General features: G+C 43.5%; 1 pseudogene; it reads right to left on the bottom strand.

Annotated features, from left to right (window-relative positions):
* Nucleotides 1–1,327, bottom strand: LOC147683521 (uncharacterized; annotated as a pseudogene).
* Between the last annotated feature and the right edge of the window lie 6,538 nt (nt 1,328–7,865).

Here is a 7,865-nt window from a genome sequence, read left to right as displayed (position 1 = left end):
TTAAAACAGTTTTCGGGGGGCCAAAGACCCTATTTTTCAATTTGTTTTATACAGATTACACATAGGCCTTGCTATGAGTCTTTCTATCATCTTTCTATTGAAAGTGGTGCCCATCCCCTGCATACCAGGTAGTTTTAAACTAGGGTCATAGGCATATCTGATCTCATTGAGTGCAGATGTCAAGATTCTCAACATATCAGGGTGGACAAGCTTCTTTTCAGTGTACAGCCAATACACCACCCTTAGCAGTTTAAACACTTGTACGGGTCTAACAAACTACAAATATATTGTATTTTTCTTGCTCTGTATGATTCACACAAACATTTGTAAGCCTCCTGCTGTGGATCGTTGATTTGATGGCCGTTACAAAGGCTGTAATAGTCACGCTTGACACAGTTTAGTACCACCTGTGCTGCGAAAGCCTTAACTTCCTGCCTTTCATAGTAGGACAAGCCTTCATTTTCCTTTTCACATATGTCCGAGCCGCATACACACTTGTCGCAGCCATCACGGTTTTGGCATGTGGAACTTTCAGCCTGTTTTGAGCACCACAGACAATTGAAAATTACATTGCTCACTTTTGCAGACCGCCATTCTGGCGCAGGCCTTTTTGGGGTTTCTTTCTAGAGTTCAAAAGAAGAAAGAATTACAATCTGGAAGTTGAAGAAATAAAATACAGCGTCATGTAGATGACTGCGCATAACATTTTCTCACTAACCTCCGCATTTTCACCATTCTCTGCGGCGGCTCTGAGATCTTGAGAGTCGCTAATGTCCTGTGATGCCCTACCATCTTCGATGCTTGTACCAGGCTGTTGCAGAACGACCTTCTCAGCAGCCGTATCCTCCTGAAGGTCTATGTCTTCATAGACGGGTGTGTTAGGAGGTGCTACATCTTGTTTAACATAGTTTATGAAGTAGGTGCATCCAGCTGGGGTTGCTCTCTAGGGTCAAAAAGAAGAAATATTGACAGATCGTTAGTTGAAGAAATAAAATACACCCTTATGTAATTGCCTGCTCATAACATTTTCTTTTTTAAAAATGTTACTAACCTTCACATTTTCATCACCTTCTGCGGCGGCTCTGAAATCTTGAGAGTCGCTAATGTCCTGCGCTATCCCATAATCTTCATCGCTTGTAGCCGGCTGTTGCAGAACGACCTTCTCAGCAGCTTTATCCTCCTGAAGGTCCATGTCTTCATAGATGGGTGTATTAGGAGGTGCTACAGCTTCTTCAGCTTCCTCCAGGTCCATTGAACTGAGGCCAGCAAGCACGCTGCCACTACGTGAGCCCTCACTTTTGCTGCTGTCGCCCTTAATCGGCGACATCCTACATATGCAATCCTTGAAACGGAGTGCTTCCATAGGCCTACATATGCCATTGCCAAAACCAGTAACGTCGCAGCCCATATCCTTAGGGGTTTCTTGTTGAGCATCCTCAACTATACTGTCATTGTTTACAAGGTCACTCGAATATAGATTTAAGAAATTTCTAAACGACATACCCTCCGACATTTTACTGATAAAATAAATACAGTGTTCTCCGCATGTGATGACTAGCGAATCCTGGACCCTTAGCTTGTTATACTCAATCCTTGCTGCTGCTTTTTTCAAAAACTTGAATATGGGTTGTGTATAGATACTGTGTTCGGGGAACTCTGATGTGCTGTCAAACACCATAACCTTGTCACCATCTATAAACACGGCAACCCAGTGAGTTCCACCCTTGTAATGAGGATCTGTGTTAAAGACTGGGGTGCGTGGTCTTTCTGACATTATTTCAGCCGGTAGCCCATCGCTAGGGAAAACACCTAAAAAATATTTCCTAACGTATTTGTGCCTGCTTAAGAAGTCCCGTATCTGTACAGTGTCCATTTCACAAACGTTTAAAGATAGTCAAACAAAATCTGTCTGCCGTGGTTGATCTAAATGATGCTGTCAAATACCGAGAATACGATCATGTTCACATTTATAGGTAGCGGATTACTAAATCGTATTTCAGCTTTTAGATTTCCATTTTTGACCAGATTGTAGTGATCACGTCTTCCATGTCGGGAGTCAGGTCGAATGCAAAGAGCGTGTGTCCGGTCCCATAGCCTTCTCATGTCACGGCTACCCCGCAGTCCCGTAGATGCTTCCCGATTCTCAAAACCAACCCCTGGTTTTCCCTGATGTAGTTGGAGTTTATAAAACTGGGTGTGTAGGGTTTTGCAGGAATCACGGTGCCCTCGTGGACCAGCACAGCGTAGTTGAAGTTGTAGTGCTTAAAATTTAAGGGATTTGAGGCGTAGACGCCGCTAAAAGCGGTATTGTCCACAAATCCGATGATGATAAGTTTGGGTAGTTGTCCCAGAAATAAATTCTGTTGCTGCGTTAGCCGTGCACCTGCAGGGATGCTGAATACCTTCAGAGCCACTCTTTCCACAGCGTACTTGGCGTTTGATATTTGCAAAGCGTCGGCGTGAGCTAGTTTGACGCTCGGGACACTGTTACCCTCTTTAAAAACAGACTAGCTGACAGTATGTCCAACTTGTACTGGTACGCATCCCCGCTGATGAGACAGAATAAATCCTTGTTACGAAGATCAATTCCGTTGATGAGCAGTTTATCTTGGAAGAAGAGGTCTGAATATATGCGGCCAAGGAGGTAAAAACTGGCAACTACCAGACACTAAACTGGCTGTTTTCACAAAGCCCTGATTTTCACCGTCCAACTCCTTGACTTCAAAATGTTCGCATGTGTCCTTGTAGAAGAGCCCTGATGAAAGCTGCGTGTTGAGGGCGTCGCTACTGTAATTTAGAATGCTCTCGAGGTAGGCTCTGTAGGCGTACATGTTATCGTTCTGTGTGATGAGACAGTCACCCAGGGTGATGTCCACTTGATTAAACAAGGTTGCTAGGGGGTAAGCTATCGTAGCCACTTTAGCATCTGCTGCTATGTCGGAACCATCGCTTTTACAATTTTACACATAAGACGGAGTAGCGTGTTGTTGAGATCCAGATACATATCAGTGGACCCTGACACATAAAACTCTATAGGGGGCCAATTGCGTCAAAGCGGTTAAAGGCGATAACTCCATGAAGAAGCTGTTTTCTATGCTTGTCTGCATAGGCTTTAGAGTAAACGAGTCTAACTCGGATTTGGCGCACTCACCCGATGCACAATGTACGAAGGCCATGCTTCAGTTTGCGCCGCTTTAAAAAATATTTATTTTAGAGACGGATCTCCTCTTCTTCGAAGCTCTCTTCCGCCTTGGGGTTTTTCTTTTCTGAGCGCGCTTTGAAGAATTCCTCTTTTTTTTATAGGGGGCCGGAGGTCCTCTGCTTCTTGATGCGCGGCGCTTCCTTTTAACACTTGTGCGCGGCTTGTACACTAAGCCAGCGCCTTCTTGCTGTTGTTTATTTATGCGTTCGGCAACCGCCGAAGTAACAGAGCCAACAACATCATGGGCAATGTTCGAAGCTGCAGCCTTAACATGCGGTTTTACAATTTCATAGCCTTTTCTCAAGAAGGGCATAGCTCTTCTAAACAGACTGCGGAAGAAACCTCCTAGACCAGCCCCATACATAACAGGTGACCCTTGAATGTACGGTGGGCCTCCATAGCCGGCCTGGTTTCGGTAATAGTCCCTGTACTTTGAAGGGTCCCCATAGGTTTTCACCACCACCGTGACGTCTGCTTAATAACCTCTGTCGCGTCTCGGTCTTAAATGAAGCTTAACAATAACTTTCCCGTAATTAAAGGACACAGGTTGCAACTGATCATCGAAGATCATAATTGAAATAATGTCAAAATGATTTTTAGAAACGGCTACGTGGTCAGGTTTGTTGAATTGCATATTGACCATCGTATTATTTTCGCCCTGTACATGGACCCATCTTAACAACGGCGAGTAATTATCTCCGATCCTCTGTGCCTCTACAATATCGCTATACACATAGAGCCTGTAGAACCCCCTGTTAATATCAGGGCACGTGTGATCCGGCTCAACCAGACTTTTTGCATTCTGCACTGTTCCTAAAACTCTGCCTAATTTACCGGAACATTTAAACGTTGTGGTGCGACTCGGTGTTTTAAGAAACACCTTCTTTCTGACATTATCTAGCGACAGATGAGTATTCGTATATGTTTCGATGGTACACATGGCTTTGTTGATGGTGTCGACAACACTTGAAACAGTTGGGTAGTAGCCTTATGGGATGCTCTCGTGCATGCTCACAGGGTCCTGTTCACGCTTTATGTAAAACTTAGCCTCAGTCTGTGTAAATGTGTTCCAGGTTCTAGGGTATTGGATCTCGGTTAGGGCTACCTCCCAATAACCTTTCAGGTCCACAGGCTTAGCCAATTTCACTGTATAATTAGAAAATTGGTTGTCGAGGAACATGTCTTTAGAAGCGTTGGACGGCAGGGTGATATAAAAGGGCGTTGTCTCCATCTTAACAGCAGCTTTTAGACGCTCCCCATATCACACACCCTTCAGGGCGCTGGCCAACACCCAACTGTTAAATTTCTCCAGCCAGGCCCTCCATTTGACGTATGCCTGCCTATTAGCACCTCTATATTTCCTTTTCAGAATCTTTTCAACCTTATACACCCTGTGCGGATCATCGGTTATCCTTTGTAACTCTTCCTTGCAAAAGACCCCAGACACTGTTTCCCCATCATAGTCTTTTAACCTGTAGATAGACAAACCCTCTTTAAGCTCTACACTTTCCACTACAAATATTTCATCGCTAAAAGTCTGTTGGTAACCCTTCGTAAAGACCCTTTTCAATTTTGAAATCCTTACGTGATCACCTTTTTTAAAAATAGGCTTCTTCACCTTTGTAGCGAAATTATGTCCGAACACAGTTCTCCAAACAGTTAACAGATTAGTATGAGTTACCTCTACGAGTGCTGTTTTGATGGTCCGGTGCTAACTGGCATTATATACATCTAAAAAGGCCTGTAGAACCTCAATGTATCTGTAGGTGTTGTGGGCCGTAAAATACCTCCACATCTTAGACTTTAAAGTCTGTTAAACCGCTCCTCAAACGCTGCTTTTACCTCTGTGTGTGTTACAAAATGTTGAATGCCGTGGTGCTTTAATAATTTCTGAAATGTATTGTTTGAGAATTCCTTACCGCCGTCTGTTTGTAGTTTTTGAGGAATTCGCCCTTTATCGAAGATGGCTTTACAAGCGGCCGTGACGCTAGCACCAGTTTTATCGCGTAACGCTTCTGCGTAGGCGTACTTGGACAGCACATCTATAATGGTTAATATACAATGAGCTCCACTGTTATGTTTTGCTAAATCTTGAAGTCTGATGATATCCGCCTGCCATTGAAAATCTAATTGTGCATTAACGATTGTAGGACGTCTCTTAAAACGTTTTCTGGCGGGTTTATGAAGTGAATATGCCTCCTCTCCTGATAACCAGTTCTTCACCAAGTCTCTGCTTACAAGCTCGTTTTCATCTACAGCCCTTCTATATAGAGCTTCGGCACTTCCCAAGCTGCCAAATCCCCTTGTATCATAATAAAGTTTAGTTAACCGGACCCCCAACATGTTATCATCCGCAACACCCCAGACAATGAATGACACTTGTTTTGCATAAGGACTTTTTATTAAAAAGTAAAGAAAATTTTTAACAAAACATAAACAGAGTGTACTTTATATTTTCACAGTAAGCGTCATAAGGAATTATAAACACAGAGTCACCTTGAGGTGTAACAGTCTATTACTTTGTTCTAGATACACGCGATCATGTAACGTTAAATAAGACATTGTTTAAAACAGTTTTCGGGGGGCCAAAGACCCTATTTTTCAATTTGTTTTATACAGATTACACATAGGCCTTGCTACGAGTCTTTCTATCATCTTTCTATTGAAAGTGGTGCCCATCCCCTGCATACCAGGTAGTTTTAAACTAGGGTCATAGGCATATCTGATCGCATTGAGTGCAGATGTCAAGATTCTCAACATATCAGGGTGGACAAGCTTCTTTTCAGTGTACAACCCATACACCACCCTTAGCAGTTTAAACACTTGTACGGGTCTAACAAACTACAAATATATCGTATTTTTCTTGCTCTGTATGATTCACACAAACATTTGTGAGCCTCCTGCTGTGGATCGTTGATTTAATGGCCGTTACAAAGGCTGTAATAGTCACGCTTGACACAGTTTAGTACCACCTGTGCGGCGAAAGCCTTAACTTCCTGCCTTTCATAGTAGGACAAGCCTTCATTTTCCTTTTCACACATGTCCGAGGCGCATGCACACTTGTCGCAGCCATCACGGTTTTGGCATGTGGAACTTTCAGCCTGTTTTGAGCACCACAGACAATTGAAAATTACATTGCTCACTTTTGCAGACCGCCATTCTGGCGCAGGCCTTTTTGGGGTTTCTTTCTAGAGTTCAAAAGAAGAAAGAATTACAATCTGGAAGTTGAAGAAATAAAATACAGCGTCATGTAGATGACTGCGCATAACATTTTCTTACTAACCTCCGCATTGTCACCGTTCTCTGCGGCGGCTCTGAGTTCTTGAGAGTCGCTAATGTCCTGTGATGCCCTACCATCTTCGATGCTTGTACCAGGCTGTTGCAGAACGACCTTCTCAGCAGCCGTATCCTCCTGAAGGTCTATGTCTTCATAGACGGGTGTGTTAGGAGGTGCTACATCTTGTTTAACATAGTTTATGAAGTAGGTGCATCCAGCTGGGGTTGCTCTCTAGGGTCAAAAAGAAGAAATATTGACAGATCGTTAACTGAAGAAATAAAATACACCCTTATGTAATTGCCTGCTCATAACATTTTCTTTTTTAAAAATGTTACTAACCTTCACATTTTCATCGCCTTCTGCGGCGGATCTGAAATCTTGAGAGTCGCTAATGTCCTGCGCTACCCCATAATCTTCAACGCTTGTAGCCGGCTGTTGCAGAACGACCTTCTCAGCAGCTTTATCCTCCTGAAGGTCCATGTCTTCATAGATGGGTGTATTAGGGGGTGCTACAGCTTCTTCAGCTTCCTCCAATTCCATTGAACTGAGGCCAGCAAGCACGCTGCCACTAAATGAGCCCTCACTTTCGCTGCTGTCGCCCTTAATCGGCGACATCCTACATATGCAATCCTTGAAACGGAGTGCTTCCATAGGCCTACATATGCCATTGCCAAAACCAGTAACGTCGCAGCCCATATCCTTAGGGGTTTCTTGTTGAGCATCCTCAACTATACTGTCATTGTTTACAAGGTCACTCGAATATAGATTTAAGAAATTTCTAAACGACATACCCTCCGACATTTTACTGATAAAATAAATACCGTGTTCCCCGCATGTGATGACTAGCGAATCCTGGACCCTTAGCTTGTTATACTCAATCCTTGCTGCTACTTTTTCAAAAACTTGAATATGGGTTGTGTATAGATACTGTGTTCGGGGAACTCTGATGTGCTGTCAAACACCGTAACCTTGTCACCATCTATAAACACGGCAACCCAGTGAGTTCCACCCTTGTAATGAGGATCTGTGTTAAAGACTAGGGTGCGTGGTCTTTCTGACCTTATTTCAGCCGGTAGCCCATCGCTAGGGAAAACACCTAAAAAATATTTCCTAACGTATTTGTGCCTGCTTAAGAAGTCCCGTATCTGTACAGTGTCCATTTCACAATCGTTTAAAGATAGTCAAACAAAATCTGTCTGCCGTGGTTGATCTGAATGATGCTGTCAAATACCGAGAATACGATCATGTTCACATTCGTAGGTAGCGGATTACTAAATCGTATTTCAGCTTTTAGATTTCCATTTTTGACCAGATTGTAGTGATCACGTCTTCCATGTCGGGAGTCAGGTCGAATGCAAAGAGCGTGTGTCCGGTCCCATAGCCTTC

This window comes from Lissotriton vulgaris, chromosome 11 (assembly GCF_964263255.1).
Source record: "Lissotriton vulgaris chromosome 11, aLisVul1.2, whole genome shotgun sequence".
NCBI lineage: Eukaryota > Metazoa > Chordata > Amphibia > Caudata > Salamandridae > Lissotriton > Lissotriton vulgaris.
The sequence above is the reverse complement of the archived record's forward strand: the minus strand, read 5'-3'. Positions and strand labels throughout refer to the sequence as shown.